We start from the raw sequence: 23,672 nt of genomic DNA on the forward strand, positions 1-23,672 counted from the left end.
AGGGTTCTGAGGCAAACCTATGGGGGAATAACATGCGGGAGGGTAGACTGTTTCCTGTGTCGTCTGGAGGGAAGGGGGCTGCTTAGGAGAGCCATCCACAATTACACAAGCGATTATGTGTGTGTCGTCATGGTAACAAAGTGCTGTTTTTCGATAGAGACAATACAATTATTTAGAGGGATGAACCTCAGAGGATTAGGTCAGAGTGACAGGAGCTCTGTGCTTGGAGTCAGGAATTGAAATCAGATTTTTTATTTGTGGTGGGGGTGGTGCCTGGAGGTTTCAAGAGAGGTTGAGTTTTGTAAACATCAAATAGTCAACCTTATTATAGGCAGGACACTGTACGTGGTGTGTTAGGAGGATAAAAGAAAAAAGGTAGAAGAGAGATTGTTCCTGTTCTCAGGAGTCTGTAATCCAATTACTGAGTCAAGATGCAGCATAAGAATAAAATTGAGCATTTTGATCAGGATTCTCATTTTATAGGACAATTATTCCTGATTTGTTTAATTTAATCATGTTAAATTAAGTAGGATGAGCATCCCCATTTTACAGATGAAGACTTGAGGGTCTTTATTTAGTCACCCAGCTGGTAACTGGACCCCCTGAAACTTAGTCTGGCTTGGTGAAAATTAGAAGAACCTTAGAACAGAACTTCTTAAAACACGTGAATCCTCTAAGGGTCTTGTTATTACGCAGATTCTGATTCTGGAAGTCTAGGGTGGACCCCAGGATGTTTGCATTTCTGACGAACTCAGAGTTGGCAGTGCCGATGCCGATCTAGGGGACCACATTATGCGTATCAAGACCGTAGAATACCTACATCAGGGTGGCAACCGTGGCACCAAAGCTGGTGGAAATTGAGTTTTCTGGTTACAACTGAGAATAGCATTTACAGAGCAAGTCAATATGGGGAATTGCCTTTTTCATAACTTGAGTCAACATGAGCTGTGAGCACCAAGCAAAGAAGTCGGTTGTGTCAGATGTCCCAGCTACTGGGGTCCTAGGGGTGCTGTCTCTTTAACCTGGGATTGAGCTGCTGGGAAAACATTGAGCAATGTCCCTAAGGGTCGACAATGGTTCACACTCTTCGTGGGTGCAGCTTCTATTCCAGGAGTGCCCCTCTTCAGCTGGTGGGCTTCACACTGCCTCTGCTGGCCTGGGTGGGTGACCATTAGCTCTGTCTGGCTGCAGGCCAGTTCCTGGGAAATTCTCCTGTCTCTGTCACTACCCTTTCTGCTCCCACAGCTAAATGATTAGCTAGGTAATTCCCATAAGGACTCCCCTGCCACTCCTACATGTGGAATGACTTGGCCCTGCCCTGCTGGCCCCCTGCAAGCATCTTCTGGGACTGGCCTCTGGCCCACTTCTTGGCTTAGGTGCCAGGCAGCTGAGGGCAGATGAGCCGAATGCTCCCCCTGCTGCTGCACCTTGGCACCTGTCAGCGCTGGCTCTTCCCGTGATGCCACGGCGAGGCCACACAGGACTGCAGAATTGAGGGCCTGACACATACGCAAGTGGTGAGGGCTTTCAGGGCAGCTGCCGTGCTTTAACCTCAAAAGGCACCCAAGAGTCGTGGGAAAGCTAGCCTGGGACCTACGCACCAACAGCCTCTTTCACTTCCCCAGGGCTGGTCTGCAAGAGGGTCACTTGAATCTTTTGGGTTGTCAGGGGGATCTGGCCTGTTTCCCAGGGTGGGCTTCCTGTTCTGGGCTGGACTTGCTGCTAGGTTGCCAGGTGAAACCTGTACCTAGCCTTTTTTCCACACTGCTGAACCGGAGGAGAGAAAGTGAAGAGAGTAGAAAGTGGGTTCAGAACAAAGCTGTTCTCAAATTTCAGACGACTTGCTAAGGAGATTTGAGGCTCCCAGGGGCAGAACGCTTTGCATATAGACAACTTGCAAATGAGCAGTCTGTTCGACTAGACAGAAAGCTACAGTTCTGGTTTAAAAAAATGTGCCAATGCATTTCTAATTTTCACATTGTTTTTACATAAATTTGCACATTAGGCTCGAGAGGCCTCATATTCAAGTATTGGAGTGATTCACAATTAATTAGTACCCTTAACTTCAGCCGTATTCAAATTCAGGCATCAGACCAGGATAAATGGAAAATATCTAAATATGTAAAAATCATTCTTTTTAATTGCAACACAGAATCAGGGAACAGATGCGCACCTGAGTGCACTGTCAGGAGGCTGGGGCTTGATTCCCACTGTCATCCTCCTCAATCTTTTCGGCTCATTGTCTCCCTGGGCTAGGTTTGGGTACAGACCATCTTTATGAAACCAGCAGGTGGTTCCTGCCTCTGGCCTCCTGGGCAGAGACCAAACAGCTGGAGGGTCAGTTTGACTGCTCAGGCTTCCATTTGGTGCCTGTGTATCACATTGGAGTAGTGAAGGTTTAACAGCTTTTCAAAGGGTTTGCCCTGAAGATCACACGGGCAAGACAGGCTTTCTGTTTCCTATTGTGGCTCTATTCAGATCAACAGTCATTTGGGATTTGAGTGATTCCGTTGAATAGTTCCCTCTGGGTGAGATGACCCCCCCTCACTCCTCTTTCCCATTCCTTCCTGCGTGCTGAACTCGTATGGAACCTGCAAGTCTCACAGTTATTATTATTTGGAGTTATTATTTGGAGCCTCCACTGACCATCTTTGAGGCCAAAATACCCTGGGGAGAATAGACTGGGGCTGGACTAGCTGTCCATTCATCTGATTGGGATCAAAGGCTTGACCACTGAGCACCAGCTGTATGTCAATCATTTCAGGAGGCTTCTGTTCAATGGCATTTTGTAAAAAAAGTTCAAGGTGATAATCTGTTTAATAAAACCTATTACCTGGGATGCCTGGGTGGTTCAGTGGTTGAGCATCTGCCTTCGCCTCAGGGCGTGGTCCTGGGATTCTGGGATTGACTCCCACATAGGGCCCTTTGCTTCTCCCTCTGCCCATGTCTCTGCTTCTCTCTCTGTGTCTCGTGAATAAATAAATAAAATCTTAAAAAAAAAACCCTTTATATCATCCAACATTGCAACTGTGAGATTCTGGTAATATATCTCTTCAAGTGGCAGGACTGCTGATTAAGCAGATGAAGCAACAGTGGGATATGCCCCTTGGTCTCCTTTCCCTTCTCAGATTTTATCCCCTTGGTTCCCCATGGTACCACACTTGCACCACCTCTTCACCATCTCTACATACTGTACCTCCTTTCAAACTTCCAGCTCAAGGCAAAACTAGAACAAAAAAGTGGACAGACAACCTTTCCTTGTTTTCCTCCACATTTCTGAGACAAGGTTGGCTTTTCAAAGGGAACTTTGTTAAATATTGAGAGAGCTGAGAACAAAATTAATGAAAGGCGGGAAAGCCTAAAATCAGCAAATTTTCTGGCTTTTCAGAATGCAAGCCCAGTGGCCAGGCTGGGGAGAGACAGGAACTGATAAAGGAGGGGCCGTCAGGGGCAGATTCTCAAGATTCTTGAGTTATGTGTGGAGGAATTTGGACTTCTCCTGCATAGGGTATTTGCTCACAGCAATGGAATACAGGAGCTGAGTTGGATTTGAGATGCTAATTAAAATTAAAAACAGAGAATGCTTGATACTTAGATGCCTTGTTAAAATAGGAGTCAAAGTTACATTTAAAAATCAAGTTGCAATTTGATAAGCATCCTTGATGACGCACAAGAAAACAATGTTGGGGTAAAAAGGATTAAGGCCAATCTTTTTTTTTTTTTTTCTTTTTTTAGTACATGGCGTATATGAGCTATTTTGGGGACATTTAGGGTGGAGATAACTCATTAAGGAAATAAGTAATTTATCCTTTATATTTCACTTTATAATTTTTACAACTGATAAATATTTATTACAAAAATTTCATTTAATACAAAAAGGTTCGAAGATGGAAGTAAAAAAAAGTCCAAATTATTGGACATTTTGTTAATATTAAAAGTGAGCATGGGTACAAACATTTCCCTCTACAGATAGATGATGAGAATGAAAAGGTCCTTTTGTTGGCATAGAGAGACAAGCTTACATTCGACAATAGCATCACATCTGCATGCTCAGGTAAAAATTAGATGTATTAAAATTATTGTATATGAATTTTAATAGAAAAATATCAAAGGAATGATACAGCTTCATGTAAATATTGAGAGGCTATTATGGAAAGCATGAGTTGTTGAAGGTATTTGAAAACGTACATGGAATTTTATGCAATGTTAACTCCCTACCATAAAAGGTAGGAAAATGGACATTCACACATTTCTTCTCTGCCTGCCTTCCAGTTTCCAAATTGTATTAATTCATATATGTTGAACGCCTACTCTGAGCCAGAAACTGTTTTAGGTGGGGATACATCTGTGAATAAAATGGGTAGACCCTGCTCTTGTGGAACTTATCATGTGGTCAGGGGGAAAAAGGAAATAAATAATGAAGGGAAACATGATGATAGTTTAGTTAACAAAAAATAAACAGAAACAGGGCAGCCTGGGTGGCTCAGCAGTTTAGCGTCGCCTTCAGCCCGGGGTGTGATCCTGGAGACCCGGGATTGAGTCCCACGTCAGGTTCCCTGCGTGGAGCCTGCCTCTCGCTCTGCCTGTGTGTCTCTGCCTCTCTCTCTCTCTCTCTCTCTCTCTGTGTGTGTGGGTGTCTCTAATGAATAAATTAAAAAAATCTTAAAAAAAAAAAACCAGAAATAGAAAAACAAGGGTAGGAAGGACCAGGTGTGCCATGTGTAGGAGTGAGAGAAGATAGTTGGAGTCCAATCATTTATTACAAAGGCAGGGTGAGAGGAAAGGATGAATGGAGTCGATGGAGTGTCTGGGGTAACCATTCTAGGCACAGGAAAGCTAGAGTGGATCCCTACTGAGTGCCTGGCAGGTCCAGGAACTGTGAGGAGGCTGGCCCAACTGGAATGGAGTTGATGAAAAGCAGACTAATGGAAGAGGAGAGAAAGTGTCCAGGATGGAAGGGTGATCACGGAGATCCCTTGTAGGCCATTATGAGGAAGTTGGCTGATAACCAAAGTGAAATGGGAGCCATTATTGGTTACTGTTCTTTTTCTCATTGCAATGATTATAATATTTACATTCTGCTTTGCAACTATAATCTTCACAGATGTTTAGCTTTTTAAAATGAACTTAGTGCTTATTATCAATCCTTCTGTTAGTGTTTTAGTTTTCTAATGCTGTGCAACAAAATATCCCAGAGCTTAGTGATTTAAAACAACAACTGTGATGTTATCTCCCCTGATTTCTGTGGGCTGACCAGTACTTCTCAGATGGCTCACTCATATGCTGGCAGTCCATGTTGGCTGGTGGCCGGGAGTTCAGCTGAGGTTGACCACTGGACAACTACACTGTCCACTGGAACTGGCCACTGGGACAATTACACAGTCCACTGGAACTGTCCACTGGGACAACTACATGTTGCCTCTCCAGGGGCATAAGGTATCTCAAGCTCCCTTCCAGATCATCCCAAAGTTGCCAGTCCTTAAAGGCTGAACCTAAAACTGGCACAGTATCACTTCTACCAAAGATTCCAGATAAAAGGAAAAAAAAAGTCCCAACATTTTTGCAGAAATTGAAAAAAAAAGCAGTTAATTTTAATTCACTACAGATGAATTCTCTATTTCTTTGAGTTCTCTTATTTTTTCCTCTATTTTAATTTTAATTTTTGATTGTGTGTTCCACTGGATAGTTTTATCTAGAAAGACTTTAGGAGTTTATTCCCTGTGCTTTCCTATTTGTGAATGTGTAGTTTTTACCTTCCTATTGCAAGGTAAAATATTCTTATTTCACATTACTTGTTAGATCTTTATGGACAGTACTATATTATCTTTTTGGCACTGAATGTTGCCATAGAGAAGTCTCAGACTAGATTATTTTTTTCTTCAGTGGTTTTCTTTCTTTTTTTTTTTTTCTTGCCTGAATACTTAAAGAACTTATTCTTTGACTTTGAAGTTCAGGAATCCAATCAGAACATGACTCTGGGTTGGTCATACTATATTGACATGTCTTAGAAGACTATATACTCTGTGTATTTAGATTCAAGTACTCCTTTTTGATTAAGATGTTTTCTTATATTTTATCTCTGGATACTTTCCCTATTTCATATGTTAGCTTTCATATCTAAGGAAAGATCAGTTACTTAATTTAGAATAACTATGTTGACCCTTCCTTTCTGTTATCTACTCTCTAGTTTTTACAAATATCTTTTCCACCTTTCTTTTCATTTATGGTGATTATCTCCAGTCTTTTATATATCTGTTTGATTCCTTGTCTTTCCAAATTATTTTTTTTCCCATGGAAATGATATATTTGTCCTTAAATTGTTTACTTAGTTCTGGAATGTCCAATGACATCAAAGTCTGTATTTTTAACACTTAATCTGTTAAATTCTATTTCATTGAGTTCACTTTTAGTTGTTCTAAAGTAGGAAGTGCTCACACAGAGCTTTTTTCTGTTCCTTGAGTTAGATTTGCTTCTAGATTAGTTTCCTTATCTATGTCTTGCATGCACTGTTCTTTCTCTTTCTTTTTTCTTTTCCTTTTCTCCTATGCTTTCCTGTCTTCTTTCTTCCTCTTTCCAATACTCTCACATTTTCCTGCTTAATAAATTCTGTTTATTTTTTTGCCAGGATTTATTCCACCTATTGAGGAAAATATATTTTACCCTTGAACTATGGATTATTCTCCAGCATATTTAGAGCATTTATTCTAAAATGCACACACTGACACAGCCCCTTTGTTGGTTCCATATATTAGAATATTAGTGACCAATTATAGGATATTGCCTCTTCATAACTGGAAAATGGATGGCTGTCACGTAACAGGTTTAGGAGCTCTGCTATAATGGAATCTAGAGTCTTTTTTTCCTTACCTTGGATCCTACATGTTGAAATCGTAGCTTTGGGTTATGTATCTCAACTTCTTTGTTTTCAGATGATTTGCACGTGTGTGTGTGTGTGTGTGTGTGTGTGAAAGAGAGAGAGAGAGAGAGAGAGAGAGAGAGAGAGAGCTGGACCTTACTATTTTTTGAGGCAAAAATGTGGCATTTTGAGGTTTATTCCTTGACATTATTACTTTTCCTCTTGAGTATGAATCACATTTTCTTGTTTCTTCATGTGTCTATGTTTTGTTTTCTTCAGTTTATACTGGACATTGTACACTGTGTGCTGCAGAGGTCCTAATTAAGGACCTTCCTCTGGAGAGTGGCAGCTAATGCAACTAACCCAAGTGGCAGTTGACATGGTGGGCAATTAAATTACTGGCTTATTATTTTGAACTTGTATGGGCTTTTCACTTTGCAAGAATGAGCCTTTTGGTTTTGCACTTAGTCTAGTCTTATGATTAGACTCTTAGTCCTGAGACACAGATTTTATTCTTGAGGCATGGCCCTTCTTTCATGAAATCTTGAGGTAATTACAGTATCTCTTTAATTTGTAGGAATTCAAATCCAAAGTTGTGTCTTTTTTGGTGGGCAGGAGCTTAAATCTATGATCAGCTTTTTCAGACTTCCAGCTCTTTCTCTCTACTTTACTCTTTGGAATCTCCCTTGCACATGAGCAAGGGATCAGGGGTCAGCCAAAGATTTAGGGGAGACTATATGCAAAATTGGGGAATGTTTTTATATCTTCCTTTTTCCTGGGATTTATCCCTTAATTTTCAGATTCTCTGGCCATTGCAAACTTTTTTCTTTGATATCTCAAGCTTGTGTGGCTTTTTGCTTTAATTCCACTACACTATGCTGCATGAACTGATGGCTGCCTTGGGGGGAAGAGCTTTGTAATCATAGATCTCATTCATGGTGGTTCTCTTTTATCAAGGATCAAAAATCTTTCAGTTTTGTTCTGCCTTTGGTGGCATTCATTACTTTCAAGTAGTTCTTTTTAGTATTTTTGCCAGAATTTATAATTGATATCTGTAAGAGAATGAATTCACCATAAGCCACTGTGTCATTACCAGAAACAGTAGTCTGTGATTTTATTTATTTAAAAACCAAACCAAACCATACTTTAGTCTTTAGGGATGCATACTTGGGTAGCAAAATAGTAAAGAGAAGAAAGGATGTGATTACCTTGAAAATGAAGTTCTACTTTGCAGAGAGGTAGAGGGAATAGTGGTTGGGAGGATCCACAAATGGGCATCTTGAGTGCTGGTGATATTGTATTTCCTTCCCTGAACAGAAGTTTATGAATGTTCACCACTGAATTGTGGTGGAATGGGCACTAATCCCATTATGAGAGCCCACCCTCCCTCTAGGACCTCATCTATACTTAATTACCTCCCAAAGGACCCTCCCAAACCTTAGAGGTTTAACATATGAATTTTGGGGGGACAAAATCTTTCAGTCCATCATAATACAAAGGCATAGACTGATGAAAGTAAAAGGATGGAAGATATATCAGACTACCAAGTGTAAGAAAGCTTGTGTGGTTTTATTAATATCACTTAAACTGAAGTCAGGGAAAAAGGAGCAATATTATCAATAAGGGAAATATTTCATAATCATAAAGATTCTATTTGTTTTGGAGATGTGACAGTCCTGAATGTGTATACACCTACTGACAGAACTTCAAAATATATGAAATAAATAGAGAACTAAAGGAAGAAATATAGAAGCATACTTGGTGATTTTTTAACATCTCTCTCACTGATTGATAGAACATATAGCCAAAAACTAAGGAAAGTTGTAGAAGATTTGAGTAACACTATCAACCACAATCACCTACTCAGCATTTTAAAAACACTGTACCCAATAAGAATAGAATACATACTTTTATTTCCTAGTATACATGGAACAGTCACAAGATAGATCAGATAACAGGACAAAAGATGTGTTGTTGATAAATGTAAGAAGATCAAATCGTCTGTAGTAAGTGATCTAACTGTAAGATATTAATTATAAGGAACTACCAATGTGAGAAATGGAAACATTTCAAAAATTTAGAAGTTAAAAAACTCTCTAAATTGTCCGTGGGTCAAAGAAGAAACCACAGGAAATATTTAAAGCATTTGAAATGTATGCAACTGAAAGCACACAGTATCAAAGGTAGAGTACAGCAGAAACAGGGGGATTACTAGCTTCAAATGCTTACAATAAAGAGGAAAAGTTTAAAATTAATGATCCACATGTTAGGCTTAAGATGATAAAAAAGCAAAAATTCTATATATAAGTCATAATAAGATATTTATGAAAGAGAATAAAACAATTGAGAGAGCTAAATTAGTGTTTTGAAAATATCAGTAAAATTGATAAATGGCCAGGATATCTGATTGAGTTAGAAAAAAACCTAATGATAAACATTAGGAATGGAAGATAAAATATCACTGCTAATCCTATGGACATTACAGGGATAATAATAAACAAATCTGAAAAATTTTATGCCAATAAATTAGAAAACTTAGATGAAGTGGACACATTCCTTAAACAATACTGCTTACTAAAACTAACTCAAGAAAAAATAGAAAATACTAGTAGTTCCACAGCTACTAAAGAATTGGATTTGTAATTAAAATTTTCTCACAGAAAATTCCAGGTCCAAAGGTTTCACTGATAAATTGTTTTAAATACTCTAAAACTCTCTCCAAATACATTTTATGAAGAATGAAAGTGGTTATAATTTTCCTATTTTATAAACTTTTTGTTAGGTTCTCCATTTTACTTCTGTGCTTTTTCCTCATCTCTTGAGCTGGATATATAACCCTTCTCTTCTATATACACACTTTGGCATCTTTGGTTGCATTCTGCAAGTTCTGATATGTTTAATTTCTAGTATTAATGAGTTGAACATGTTTTTCTAAGTTTTGTTTTGATTCCTTCTTTGATTACAAAATTTATTTAGAAGTACTTTATCATACTTTTATTTTTTTATTTTTTTTATCATACTTTTAAATATGTTGTTCAATATCTTTCCTCAATTTTGGCAAACTACCAGCCTGGTGTTGGTGACTATTACTTCTCTTCCACCTTTTCTCTTAGACACAAATTACATGTACTGTAGGCTTTTCACTGTGACTTCTGACCTGTTCACACTCTTATGTTATTTTCCATAATATTTTCTTTATCCTTTATTTTGAATCTTTTTTTCTGGCCTATCTACAAGTTCACCAATATTCTTTGCATTTAGTTGTCTTAATTCTGCTAAACTCATTCATATCTTTCTAATTTCAGCCAACGTACCTTTTATTTCTGGAATTTTCATTATTTTGAGATTGTCTAGTTTTCTGATGATAATTATAAATTTAAAGAAATTATTGAAAACAATAATAACACTTTAAAAAATATAGACTCTAATATCTGAAGACATCATACATCTGATTCTATCCTCCCTTCCCCCCGCCCCCCCCCCCCCCCCCCACTGGATTTCATTTAGGTTTCCTTGTATCCTTGAGTTTTTGGTTATTTTTTATTATGTGCTGGACTCCAGTCACTGTAATTCTCCCCCTAAAAAGCTGTTAATCGTGAAGCTAATCCCTTCAACTCTCCTCCAGAACTGTAAGGGCCTTGGGTAAAAATGTCCCCCACCTTCCATGCTTAGTTAACGTCCTTTTACCTCTGTACTTCCTCTATTATTAAATAAGCTTTTATATTTTCAAGCAGTTTTTATTTTTATTTATTTATTTATTTATTTATTTATTTTTAATAATTTTTATTTATTTATTTATTTATGATAGTCACAGAGAGAGAGAGAGACAGAGACACAGGCAGAGGGAGAAGCAGGCTCCATGCACCTGGAGCCCGACGTGGGACTCGATCCCGGGTCTCCGGGATTGCGCCCTGGGCCAAAGGCAGGTGCCAAACCGCTGCGCCACCCAGGGATCCCTCAAGCAGTTTTTAAAAGGTGTTTATACTTATTTTAATCCCACCGGGATGCTGGTTGAAGTTGCTTACTCTGGTAACTTTGGTACTTTTACATTGATAAATAATCAAATATTTCTTAGTATTCTCTTTTATTGGTTGATATTTACATGTGACTTTATTTCTGCCAATGAATTGATCAATTTGGAATTGGAATTCATGCGCAAACTTTGCTTTGATAATACTGTTGCAGCCTGTTGTCCTAGTAAGTACCACCTCGGACCTGATGCTGTGGTTTATTGCTGTCTGCTGTCTTTCTTTCTTTCTTTCTTTCTTTCTTTCTTTCTTTCTTTCTTTCTTTCTTTCGCTGTCTTTCTCTTATCACTATATTTTGCTTCACACTCCTGTAGGCACTAAATATTATAGGTATGATTCTATTTAGATTTTATTTTATCCTATCCTCCTTATTTGATGGAATTGGAGGTGGCTATCACACATCTTTTTTTAAATTTTTTTTTGCTATCACACATCTTGAGGAAGATTACATTTTATTTTTTCAAACTACACTTCTCTCATCCTCAAAGATAAGCTCATACAGATAGGCAGGCCAATTTCAGCCCCACGATTGACAGGAAAGAGGGATTGGAATGGAAACTTTTTACTTTTAGGAGGAATTGACTGTCTTGTCTTCTTACTATATAATCTACCAGTAAACTTGTCTATAAAATATGTTGATATGAATGACCCACAGAGAGAAACCATAATTCTTAAGGTTCCTACAAAGAAGCATTAGAGAAGCAAAGAGGAATATGATATGTAATTTAATATTATAGAGAGCAAACATTTTAATTTTTATGCATTAACTGTACTCAATGTTGTCACTATTGCTAACCTCTCTGGCATTTGGGACATGTTAATTGAATCTAATTACAGAGTGACTGAAGCTGATGATATGGTGGAAGAAGGCCTCGTTAAAAACATTGTTGAGTTCTGGTAAAATGTATACTTTCAAAAATCAATGGATGTCAATTCCCATAAAGAGATGTGGAGGCACCATAGTTTACTCACACATGGGCTTGATTTTCCTGTGGCATATCTTGTTTCCACAAGCAGAAAATCTCATTGATTTGGAAGTCATCCATCAGAATGCCCTTCCCTGTTCCTGAAGAACTAATAGAAGGAGCAGAGCTTCTCAGATGTGGTAAGAACTCCAGAAATCTGTGCCACATCTTGAAGAATATTACTCTGGAATTTTTGGCTGTCTGGAAAGTTGCTGCAGCAGCATCAATAAATGTTTAAATATTTGACTCTAATTTATTCCATCTGTTTTACTGAGGATTATCTTAACATTTGATAATTATTGAGGAGAGCATTTTCAATTTTTGTTGCATGTGTGGCAGGATAATTTTTGAGATATTACTTTTTTTTCTATTTTTGCTGTAAGAATTCCATTTTTATTCCAAGCAGTTGGTCACTTTTTGGGTTTCTATATGTTAGGAAGTGGTAGAGAACTTGCATTGTTAAATAAAAACAAGGGTGATAGCCATAGCAAGAGAAAGTTAAAATAAAAGACCAGGGCCAATTTTTGTCTGTGGATCCTGCCTTTTACCTTATTTTCTCAAAGCAGGTCCTGGCACCACACTATTTCTTTCTTTTGGCATGCTTTTCCCTTGGGCTCATCCTTCTGTGGTTTTTTGAAGCAACGGAGGACAAAGATTAGATTAGGTACATGTCAGAAAGGGGATTAGTTGTTTAGATTAAGGGTTATGGGACAAAATGTTAAAGAAATACAATGTAACCTTATGTATCCTTGTGTTTTGTGTATGACTTTCCCAGATCTTTTCGGAGTTGGTTGTAGATATTATTCGATACCTGGTCAAAACTTGAAATCAGAATCCTGGTCATTCTTATCTATGTTTCTCGCAGAGAATGACTAACATACCCTCCTCCTCTGCCCCTCCCCATCAGTGACCCCCAACATACCTGACAAACAAAAATCTGCAAACTAACAAAAACCCAGAAAATGAAATAAAAGCTGCAGTCAGTGCCAGATGTCTATTACAAAACTTGTCCAGAAGGGTTAGAACTATTTATCATCTGAGCTCTTGCCGTGCCTGAGTTTTTGATTTTGAACTTTACCTAGCCTACCTTGGCCTAGCATTCCTACTGATGACCTCATCTGCTTCCCTGCCACTTGGTCACTCCAACATCTCTACCTTTATCCCATGAGCTCAATTCATGGTGGCACCTAATAACAACTTGAGGCTTATGATGTGAGGACCTCTAGGAACCCCCTGAGCAGAATTAAAATCATGTCAAGGTGTAAATGACTGATTTTGTATTTATTCCTGAGAGTTGCCCCTAAAAAGGGAGAGAAAGAGAGGTTCTCACCCAGGGATAATAGATGCAGATGACAAACAGAATTCTTTCACCAACTGTGGGGGAGGGCTGAAGGGTGTTAAAGTCATGTGTGTCTTGATTGGTGCTGTTACTCCTGTCTAGTCCTGCGTATCATGACTTGGGACTTTTTTTTTTTTATTGGGTGTCCTGGGTTTAATTACTGTGCTCATTTCCCAACTTAAGTTTTCATCCTGTACCATTCTAGTTTCTACCCTTTATCTCAGGTTGAGACAAATTTCATTTTTACAGTCTGTGGTAGATCTTCCCACTCAGCTTCATTCTTTGCAGTGGTTAGATAGATAAACAGACAGATAGATATCCTTTGTCTTTACGTGGAAATTAGGTACCAAAGATAAACCTATGCTAGGGCTCAGCTGTTTGTGGAGTATGCCTTTAGTGGGGAATTTTGGAGAGGGCCCCTGGGAGTGGTTTTGTCTTCTGGTTTGCTGGTGCAGAGTGGTTAGAGTTTATCAACTTCCCAGAGACTAACAACTTAAACCAACTCACAAGAGATTGATGCACGAACATAGTGACAAACCATTACTGACAATGAAGAAAATTTATTTCCAGTGGCCTCCATCTGATACCTCCTTTGAACTATCAGGATACGTTGGGGGTAATAAAAATTCTGCTCCTTGATATCGAACAAAGAGAAAGAGATTACCCTGAGGCTCTGGAAAATCCAGGGAGCTCTTCCTGCTTTTCAGATTCTCCAGCTCTAGAAAGAGCACTTTGGGTTCAGTATTGCTGGGTTTTTTTTGTTTTGTTTTGTTTTCTTCTGAATCATTCTCAACAAACACTGGAAAATTTCTCTGTTTTGCACTTGTCTTTCTTTGGCCCCTTGCTGTTCACATTTCTTCTGCAGAATAATGCACCAATTAAGCAAAATTTTCTTGATGCTCAGGTGTGATTGTTAATTTTATGTATCAGTTTGAGTGGGACATGCGTTCTCAAATTAAGTATTGTTTCTGGCTGTATTTGTGAAGGTGTTTCTGGATGAGATTCACATTTGAATAGATCCACCTACTCAAAATTTGGGGAGGATAAAATATCCTCCCCAATATGGGTGGTAATCCTCCAATAGTTTGAAGGCCTGAATAGAACAAAAGGCAGAAGGAAGGAGGAATTCATCCTTTTCCCCCCTGCCTCAAGTAATTAAGCAGAGTCCATCTAATATCATTTTCTCCTCTCAAACTGGGATTCACACCATTGTCTTCTCTGGTTCTCAGGCCTTTGGACTCAGACTAAACTATACCACTGGGTTTCCTGTGTCTCCTGCCTGTGGATGTCAGATTTGGGGACTTCTTGGTCTTTGTAATCACATGTGCGAATTCCTCATCCTTCTGTCTTAGTTCTATTTCTCTGGAGCTATCTTGACTAATACACAAGTCAAGTCTTTATTGGGCTGGTAGGCTCTATTTTTTCAGAGTTCTACTTAGAAACATTAAAACTTGCCATTTCCCTGATGTGTTTATTCAGTAATCTAATTCACAGGGCATACCTGAATTTGAGATTTTAGGTGGGCATTACCTAATCCTGTAAGTTACGTTCATAAATTACTATACACATAAACAACATATTTATACACATTTCATATCAAATATCTCCAAAGAATACTTTTCTATTTTTTTATTATTATTTTTAAATATTTTATTTATTTATTCATGACAGACACACAGAGGAGAGAGGGAGAGGCAGAGACACAGGCAGAGGGAGAAGCAGGCTCCATGCAGGGAGCCTGATGTGGGACTCGATCCTGGGACTCCAGGATCACACCCTGGGCTGAAGGTGGCGCTAAACCACTGAGCCACCAGGGCTGCCCAGAATTTTTTTTTTTAAACTAACAATATCTAAACTACTTTCTCCAAAGAAGAGGGGAAGGAGATCATTCCTTTGAAATAGAAATTGTGTCCCTATAGACTTTCTTGCAATATAGACTGGGAAACAATTATTAGAGGAACCAACATATTCTCCATCCTAAGGTAGTAGGCAAAGAATAACTGAGCTGGGCTTTATCTTTGGAGGACTGTGTAGAGCGATGCCGAAAGACTTACTCTCAGCATTGACACTAATCTGTGTAGGAGGAGTCAGAGGAAGGTTGTTGCCAGATGTCCCTGGATAGTGTTAAGAATATCTTCCCAGGAGCTGGAGTTGGAAGAATTGGCAGCTGAAAAGAACACATAGCAATATAGTTAAAAAAGAGAAGCCTTGAGATTTCCAAAAAATTAAAAATAGAACTACCATATAATTCAGCAATCCCACTTCTGAATAATATCCAAAAGAATTGAAGACAGGATCTCAAAAAGATATTTGCCCACTTATGCTCATTACAGCATTATTCACAATAGCTGAGAGATGAAATCAAGCTAAATGCCCATCAGTAAATGAACAGAGAAAAGATGGCATATGCACGCAATGGAATATTATTCAGCTTCAAAAAAGAAAGAAAGTCTGTTACATGCTATGACGTGGATGAGCCTTGAGGACATTATAATTAGTGAAATAAGCCAATCATGAAAAGACAAATACTGTATGATTCTGTTTACATGAGGTATCTGAAGTGGTCAGCCCATGTAAAGGGAAGATAGAATGGGGTTGCCAGAGGCTGAGGGAAGAGGAAGAGGAAGAGGGGAGTTGATGTTCAGTGAAGGTAGGGTTTCAGTTTTGCAAGATGAAAGCTTCTAGAGATCTGTAGTTAACAGTAATGCACCCGTAGTTAACACTAATGTATAGTTCACTTAAAACTGGAAAAGATGGTCAATTTCATGTTATGTGTTTATTTATTTATTTTTTCCCATGACTGAAAAAAAGAAGTCTCTGATCACATGGCTTTTTCTCAGCTCCAGATGGTGGTGATGACACTTGCTGCCCTCCTTGAAAACTCTGTGCTGTTCCCACCGACTCTCACACACACCTGTTTTTGACCTTGCTCTCATTTTGTGCCAGTGTTCCTGCCTGTGGTTCTTGGTTCACCCCATTGGGCTTCCTCAGTTGCCCAAATTCTTTCCAAGGCATGGAGGACAAAGTGGGTGCAAGTTAAAAGAAAGATGAAGAGGATTGTTTGTTTTGGGACAAGTGGAAACAGGTTCCTTTCAAGGTCCCTGCCCAGTCTTGGCCCTGTTTTCTTGTTGTCAGTAAATCAATCTCAGGGATGGTTCCTGAGTGGAAATGTAGGTACAAACTCTGGGGTAATACTGTACAGTCCACTTGTACCTGGGCCAGAGCTACCGAAGTGTGGGAGAAGATGCTGGAGAGTATATTAAAACTTGGGGTAGTAAACTCAATAACCTTTAAAGTTCTTTCAACCTCTGAGATTCTATTATTCCTCCAAACTGATTTATCTTTTATTGTTATAAAAGAAGACTTTTGTGACATGTTTACTCAAGATGTCTCTGTTGACATTTTATATTTTTCCAAATGTCACACTATTATCAATTATATATGAAGCTCCCATTAATTTATATGGTGGAATATTTGCCCAAAGTAAGAGAATTTCATTTATTTTTGAGATTTGGAAGCTTTGGATTTATATTAAGTATTAAATATAATTTTTTATGATAATTTCCCATTTCTGCACTGTCTGTTGACTCAGAAAGTGAAAGAAGCCATAGACAATATTTTAGTTCACAGACTTTAAAGTCTTAGCTTTGGTATCAGAATGCTGTGTAGGGACAAACAGCTCTTCTCCATAATTTTACTTATTTTAACACCATTATTTATTAGCAACAGTTATACTGAGCTAACCTTCCCCTGATGTATGGCACCAAACCAAGTGGGACATAAACACTGAGACCAGGCCACAGCAGCCTGGGAGGTGATTTCCTGAAGACAGAAATCTCTTTGTATCCATGTAGATGAAATTTAACCAGGATATATTTGCTAGAAGTGCCAGTCATCTAGAAGAGAGAAGGGGCAGTATCCTTTTTAGCGAGTGTGGGTTTGAGTGCTTTCAAATTAATCTCTTATGTTTTAAATATCCTCATTTTATGCAAATGGAAAAGTGGAAATTTTTAACATTCATCAAGTAGGCTTCTCCAGGTCACATTTTGGAAGTCATAAGATTTAGGACATTTAGTACACTTAAGTTTGTATTTTTATAAGGCAAGTAATAAGGTTACAATACTCCATCCTATGTCTGTCTCTCAGCATCATGTTTGGCTTTCTCTAAATTTTATAACACCTGTTGAAGAATGATTTTACTTTTTCTAACTCCATGATAACTAACCTTCAGTTAAATGGTTCCTTGAAAAAGGCTGTTTTAGCTTTCTTCTTAAATTTTCTTCTCTTGAATTGTATTTGAGCCTAAACAGTTCATCTGTGGATCATCAGAAACATAAGGATTACTCTTTTTAAAAACAAAATTTATTTTTTTTTAAGATTTTATTTATTTATTCATGAGAGACACACACATACACACAGAGAGAGGCAGAGACATAGGCAGAGGGAGAAGCAGGCTCCATGCAGGGAGCCCGACGTGGGACTCAATCCCGGGTCTCCAGGATCACGCCCTGGGCTGAAGGCAGGTGCTAAATCTCTGTGCCACCTGGGCTGCCCTAAAAATAAAAATTTAAAAAAGAGAACAAATAAAGTGTCCACAGAAAAATCCAAAGTTTATTTAATTTTAATTTTTAAAATCACCTCCATCATAGAGTGGCAACACAGCTTTCTGAAGCCAGTCAACTGGGTTTGAATCTCAGCTTCACCTTTATTATCTGTGTGATTTGGAGCAAGTTAATGAACCATTTTGTGTCTTTGTTTCCTCTTCCATAAAATGGTATATAAAGAGCACCTCATTCACTGAGACAGTGTGAGGATTAGGTGACTATGTGAAGCACACAGAGTGATGCTGACCCATTTTGTACACTGGAAAATGGGTGATTTCTCACTATGGTTGAAGTGAAACAAACTAAACTCAATCTTGTGGTTATCTTTCTAAAAACTCCAAAGAAGAGCAAGTGAACGGGAAAAAAAGGGCTTCATTACACAAAACAAGTATCAGTACCTACTACAGGCAGAGTACGACACCAGGAAGAGGCTGAGAAGAAACAGATATAGTTCTAAGTGTTAATATAAGATAGAGTTAGATAGAGGATGAGAGTGACTGCCTGCAGTCCTTCAAGGAGGCTTATTTACGGATTTTCTGTGGCCCACCCTGTGCGTCTTTCACTCTCATGACACTTACTCTTCTGGGTCATTATTGCCTGCCTTCAAGGCCATCCTCTGCCTGTTAGCTATGGATTTTGTTTGTTTGCTTTTTATCCCCAGTAACTAACACAGTTCCTGGAGGAAAATGGGTGCTCAATATATATTAGACTGGGGAGTAATAAATAGATGCATGAATCCTTTCAAAATAAGATGGATATGGAAGCACCCATGGAAGAAATAGCATTTAATCTGGGTTTGAATGATAGAATTTACCTAAGAGCAAACCTGCCAGATAAAATACAGTAGGTCCAGTTCAGTTTGAACTTCAGATAAAACACAAATAAAATTTCAGGGTAAGAATATCCCATGCAATAATTGGGACATACTTACACTAAATAATGATTCATTGTTTAAATTTGAGTTTCAGATAAACAATGAATCTTTTTTTAGTACAAATTTCCCAATACTGCATGAATATATATATTACTAAAAAATTGTAATTAACTGAAATAAAAGTAAACTGGATGTCCTGTATTTTTCTTTGGAAAATCTGGCAATCCTAATAAGAGGAATAGAGAATAGAAGGAATTTTAAGTTAAGGAAATAGCAAGAGAAAAAGAGGGAGGCATGCTTTTAAGGAAACTTCTGCTTTTAAGAAAACTTGAGTCTTTGAGTAGGAATATTTGAATGGAGAATTGTGTTAGAGGATAGTGACCAGAGTAGTCCCTTTTCCTTGCTGATTTTCTTTAAAAATGTATATTCCAATTTTTGAACACCCTTCACCCAATCTTGTTGTCTACTCCTTTCCCCAGCATGGAAGTGCCATATAAGGCAAAGGATGAAGGGTTTCTTAGACACTTAGTTTTTTGGTCATTGAATCTGGAAGGATACCTTAAATGTCATGGACTATATCACAGATAGGCATGTGGCTAAGTGTTTACGAAATAAGTGAGTTACAGTAAACAACCATTTAAACATTTCAAATGGCTTTATTGGAGCTCTTTAATGTAGAAACCGACCATATTGTTTTCTTTAGATAGACTCAACCCTAGACTTTGACAGGTGCTGTGTAGGTTAGTTGAAAGTCTTCCCTTCGCTTTTTCAATTTACTTATTATAGGAGACAGCTTGAGCTCACTCTCCCGAGGTCAGCATTTCTCCCTCCCTCCCACTTTCCTTCCCTTTTTGCCTTTCTTTTTTTGTTTCTTTCTTTCCAAGTGGTTCAGTGATTCAATGTCTTTTAAATAATGAGAAAACAAAAAATATTGAGTTTTTATCTTCATCACATGGTTTGTATTGAGTATCATCTGTTTACTATAATATACTGGGCTCTGATGAACCTTATAAAAATCCATTTAAACAAAAATAGTAACATCCTTCCAGGTGTTCCTGTTGAGATACAAGATGACACCTTTGAGATGGTTCTCAAATGAACATTCCTTTGCTCTGTACCTAACATATTGACTACAAAGTCACCCTACCCAATTGGCCACATTGAAGTCATTTTTCTCATTTTTTCCACCTTCTCACTTTTAAAAAATATTTATTTATTTATTTGAGAGAGCATGAGAGAGAGCTAGAGAGAGTGAGAGTGAGTGAGAGAGAATGTGAGAGTGGGGCGGAGGAGGGGAAAAGGAGAGGGAGAGAGAAAATCTCCAGCAGACTCATTGCCAAGCCGGGTACAGAGCTCCATACCATGACCCTGAGATTATGACCTGAACCAAAATCAGAAGTTGAATGCTAAATCAACTGAGACACCCATGTGCCCATCCACCTTCCCACTTTTTGATCATAAGGCATTTAAAAGGCACAGATCCAGAGAGAAGAAACCACAGAGACAAAGAAGCCAGGCTCAGGGAGAACAAAGAGATATGATTTATTTTCTATCAGCATCCAGAACTTCTTATTATAAAGCCCAATTTTATTATTCTACATTTGTGAAGTGAATTGTTTACAATGATAACAGGAAGAGAACACTGAATTTTGTGAGGATGAAAGACTAGAGATAAACTAAAGGATAATTAAGACGTATGGTCTCAAAGAGTAATAATATAACCTGGCTTTTAAAATTTCATTTTATTCCAGTAGAACCATAGCCTTGTGCAGTATGAAGGTTATCTGAGAACATGAGATACTTTTGGACTTTCACCTGAAAATGTAAAAAACATCAAGATTAAAAAGAAGTCCTGCTTCTCCATTTTTTGTTGCTCTTTCTGCTTTTTTGGCTTTTGGCACATAAACAGTATATTGAGAAAACTGCTCATGGCCAGTAACAGGAACAAAACAGGGAAAAAAGAAATATTAAATTGATATAGTCAGTAATATTTGCAAAATGGAACAAAATAAATTTAAATAAATATAAAGTAAATCAAAGGATATTTATCCACAATACAATCTTTAATTCAACATGAAAAATATTTACTCAGTGCTTTCAGCATGCCAAGCTCTGTTTTAGGCCTGGCAGGGGATACAATGATACAGTCTCTCCCCTCAAGGTGAATACAGCTTGATGGTGGTAAGGGAAACAATTCAATATGTGAATGATTATAATATAGAGCAGAATGGAATAAGGGCCCAAGGAGAGGTACACCCACGGTGCTAAGAGAGATTAGGTGGAGAGAGATTACATCTTGTTGCTAGAGTGGGAGGACACGGTGATTGTGCTCATGGAGGAAGTAAAATCTGATATGGAAAAATTAACAAGGCTGGGGGAGAAGTGGGAAAGAACTTTCTGGTGGAAATAATATCACAAGTCATCAAGAAAGATCACTGCGGAACATCGAATACTCCAATCTTGCTGGAGTGTGTTATGTATTTGGATCATCAAAGGAGATCGGGCCAGAAAGATAGGTTGAGGCTAATCTATGAAGGCTTTTGAAGAAAGGAGGCTGGTGGTAGTAGCTGTGGAGACTGGAGGGCACACATCGTGCAGTATCCTGCTGCTGGCTTTCAAGGATGCCTGGCTAGACCCAACCACTCAACTCATTGCTGCTCCTGTTTTAGAGGTGTCTCATTTATCTTTTAAATGCTTCCTTTGTTCTGGACTTTCTGGGAAGCAAGAAAGTGGGAATGGACTAGAGCATGTGCCAAGGCTGCCATCTAGTTGGTGGCAAATTTTCTTTCTCCTTGAATGTAATGACAGCAACATTTAAAAATATTATTTGTCATTTTTTAAACTGCCAAGTGATGGAAGAAAGACTGAGTTCAAACAAGCTCCAAAGATATGACTGTGCTGATTTGCCTCGTGCCTGCTCAGGACGCACTTCAGCAGGTACCTTACATGCATAGGTACCAGCGCATCTTTGTTTAATTAATATTAGGAAAGGTGTTATGAGGGAAGCATTGGAGGATGGGTATTGCATGAAGTTACTCAAGACAACTAGAAGAGATCTGAGCCAGAAGTACAAAACCATTTCTGGAGAGTTTGAGAAGTAGGATCACAGAAGTCAAACTTGTCATCACGCCTGGGTACCAGAGAAGACACAAAGTCTAAAACGTCAGGAGTCAGCTAATGGTGGGGACATTACTGATGAAACATGATACAGTGAGATAAGAATATCTAGGATTGGGACACCTGGCACATGGTCCTATTGGGTGCTAGACATTTGGCTGATAACAATAACTAACACTTATTTAATTCTCTATATAATATCAAAGTCTGAGATATCGTAACCTGAATTTTTTTCTCTCTCTCTGAGGCCATCTTCAACTGAAAATGGCACAGGTCTACACCTGCCTAGGTTCTGTGTGCTTTTCAATGTATCGACGACACTTAAGTTCCCTCAGCACCAATATTATATCCTCACCCCATAGGTGAAGAGATTGAGGCAGATGGAGGTGAAATGATTCACTCACTGTCACAGCCTGGAAGAGGTCAAGTTCTAATTCATCTTATAAAGAAGAACTGTATAGTAAGAGAGGTAATTATGTAGGTAAGTGGTCTAGGAATTTTAAAAAATAATAAATCCCGTGTTTCAATATTAAAATCAAAGAAATGCTGGTAAAATTGTACTTGGATCTCATCAAGGACCCATTTATTAACATAAATGAATAGTTACTTAGATTAGAAATTTGCAAGATTAAGATTCAGTCTTGAAAACAGATTTTTTTTTTTTTAATCAAACTATCTGCATGGCTATGTTAAAATTGGTATAGAAGGTCTTTGGTGTAAGTTTCTTTGACCCTGTCAGTTTGTTGGCCTTGCTACATTGAAGTCATGCTTAGGCCATACCAATACAAAGATTTTTTTTTCCTCTTCCTGCTTCCAGATTGCTAGACTTTGCCTGCAGCTCTGTAACGGGAACAAATGCATTCATCTCTTCAATAAATGGGGCTCTCAGCTACTAGGCATTTGTTTGGAAGGACATTCAAGATGTAAGGCACATCAAGCATGGGGCCCTTGAGCATCTGTCTGAGTCAGCTTTGTAAAGGCAAAGCACTCATTAAAGAAATGGGTACTGAAGACAGCTGGAGGCATAACTGTGCTTGGGGAGCTGCACTGAGGCAGGGGAGAGAAACTGCTCCTCTGTGACTACCCAGGGATCCTCCGTGTCTGAGAGAAATAACTGTGGAGTAGTTTCCTGGTTCTTTGAGAGAAAAGGTTGGACTCTCTCTGATAAGTGAGACTGGTACTTTGCGCTAACCTCCAAAGGGCCAGGAGTGTCAAGTTCTCTGCCAGAGTGTCACTTGGTAGAGATAACAGTACGTGCTAACAATAAATCTACAGTGTTCCTTCATAAACTAGATACTGGGTAAGCATGCTTGTTGAATGTGTGTTCGTTTAACATTACCTTCTATAGAAAAGCTACTGCTTTGTACAAAGAAATGTCTTCCAGAGCTGACAGGTAGAGCTAGTTGTAAGCCAGCTGTCGAAACCCATTTGCCCTGTTCCCTAGCCCTTGAGTATATACCCTTAAGGCAAGCTGGGTCCATCCTTAAGGCAGTGAATTACCAGGCAAATTTCCAGGGACATCAAAAACTTGCATTATTCTTTTCCCTTTAAAAAGTACAATTCCCTTATGCTATGATCATCCCTAACTGTTCTCATGGAGCATGGCTGTCTTTTCTTCTCTATTCCTTTTCATGCTTGGACTTTCCATATAACTTCTTTCATTTCTGCCATTCTCTTTCTGGAGTGAGTGACATGAGGAATCCACAGAGGCAGTTGGATTAGTGGTGGTGGGGTGCAGGAAGTGAATGCTTAATGGTAACCTACATCCCAGAAATGGAAGGTATGGTTGGCCCAAAAGTGAGGCTTATGTAAATTAAGTGAACATGATGGATATGAAATGGTTTACATAATTTATTATGAATGAAGCTGTTCTCAAAAGCCTAGAGAGA

At 38.5% G+C, this 23,672-nt stretch overlaps 2 long non-coding RNA genes across 3 annotated transcripts in view; one reads left to right on the forward strand and one right to left on the reverse strand.

Annotated features, from left to right (window-relative positions):
* The window catches only part of LOC118351958 (uncharacterized), a 31,663-nt gene extending 8,107 nt beyond the window's left edge, over positions 1-23,556 (forward strand). Inside the window, exons 2-3 of the long non-coding RNA XR_004808256.2 lie at positions 22,146-22,264; positions 22,601-23,556. This is a non-coding gene — a long non-coding RNA (uncharacterized LOC118351958). The remainder of the gene's footprint in view (positions 1-22,145; positions 22,265-22,600) is intronic.
* LOC112655965 (uncharacterized) overlaps positions 14,860-23,672 on the reverse strand; it is a 42,902-nt gene continuing 34,089 nt past the window's right edge. Inside the window, exons 6-8 of one of the 2 annotated variants that reach the window (XR_007404926.1) lie at positions 17,414-17,503; positions 16,933-17,084; positions 14,860-15,355 (exon numbers count right to left, since the gene is read on the reverse strand). This is a non-coding gene — a long non-coding RNA (uncharacterized LOC112655965). The remainder of the gene's footprint in view (positions 15,356-16,932; positions 17,085-17,413; positions 17,504-23,672) is intronic. The other variant, XR_007404927.1, reaches the window with a different exon arrangement.

Source organism: Canis lupus, chromosome 22, assembly GCF_003254725.2.
Source record: "Canis lupus dingo isolate Sandy chromosome 22, ASM325472v2, whole genome shotgun sequence".
NCBI classification, from domain to species: Eukaryota; Metazoa; Chordata; class Mammalia; order Carnivora; family Canidae; genus Canis; species Canis lupus.